A 1,200-nucleotide genomic window follows, 5' to 3' on the forward strand; every position below is an offset into this window, starting at 1 on the left:
TCTGCCTCGGGCGGGGACCACCCTCTCCCCCTCCCGGAGCGGGAGGGGGGCCCTTCTGGCCGCAGCCCAGGGCTTTCTCTCTGTCGGTTCTGACCGTGTCCGGCCTTCCTGGCGGTCATTTTCCCCGAGCCAGTCAGTTTTTCCTGCCTCGCCGGCGCCCATGGGCTGTACGTATGGTACCTAGATGTGGTTTAGATCTCTTTTGATGTTATTTCTCAATAGACTCAGCATGTGCCAAACCCGATTGTCACCTCCTCCAGGTAAAGCCCGTAGAGTAACCCTCGGGGCTTCCAGTTAGCCTTCGGCACACATGATCATTTATACTTCGTGTTTTGCACAGTCTGTCCCGGACTCCATGCTCTCAGTTTTTGGGTCCTCTTTAATGTGTCAAGTGTATTTTTCATCCCCTCCCCCACTAGAAGCTGGTTACAAATTCTCCAAGCCCTGTAGGCCTCTATAGCATACATGACTGCCTGGTTCCTAAATTCAATCCATTCCTCTTTCTGTTGGAGCCATCTGGGGACTTTCCCCCTACTGGCAAAACAGGCCTGAGTTTGGGACTATTTTCTCTTGCTGTATTGGCAAGGCAGCCTGTCTCCAGCTCTGGGGACAGTGTGCAGTGCCTTACAGTTGACCCCTTGAATGTGGAGCTGGTTTCATCCAGGAAGCCCTGAGAAGTGCCTGGAGGGGTTCTTTTTGTCACCTGGAAACTGAGATGATCCCACTGCCTTGAAGTCTTAGGCTCTCTCCTTCTGTTAACCCAGCTGTGGGCAGATGGATGTGCACGTCAGAAGCATTGTGGTTTTCCACCCTCAACTTTTATTTCCTTCTCCCTCTTTTATTTTGAATATTTCATACATATACGTATACATATCGCCTAGATAGGAATGATAATAAGCTCTTAGCTTAAGAAGTAAAGCATACCAATTCTGTAATTGAAGCCCTCAGGGTGCCCCTTCCTGACCCATTCCCTCTTTTCCCCATACAGGTAAACACTCTTCTGAATTGTGTTTATTATTTCTCTTGCCTTTAAACAAAACCATAGTTTTACTACACATGTACATCTCTAAACTATTTTTTCTAATTCTGAATGTTCTTGAAGTTTGTATAAATGCTGTCATGTTGTACGTGTTCTATAACTTGGTTTTTTTTTTTAACTCAACATTGTAAGAATCATATATGTTGCGTGGCAACTCTGGT

The sequence above is a fragment of the Carlito syrichta genome, unplaced genomic scaffold (genome assembly GCF_000164805.1).
Source record: "Carlito syrichta isolate Samal-C Ts95f unplaced genomic scaffold, Tarsius_syrichta-2.0.1 Scaffold304878, whole genome shotgun sequence".
NCBI lineage: Eukaryota > Metazoa > Chordata > Mammalia > Primates > Tarsiidae > Carlito > Carlito syrichta.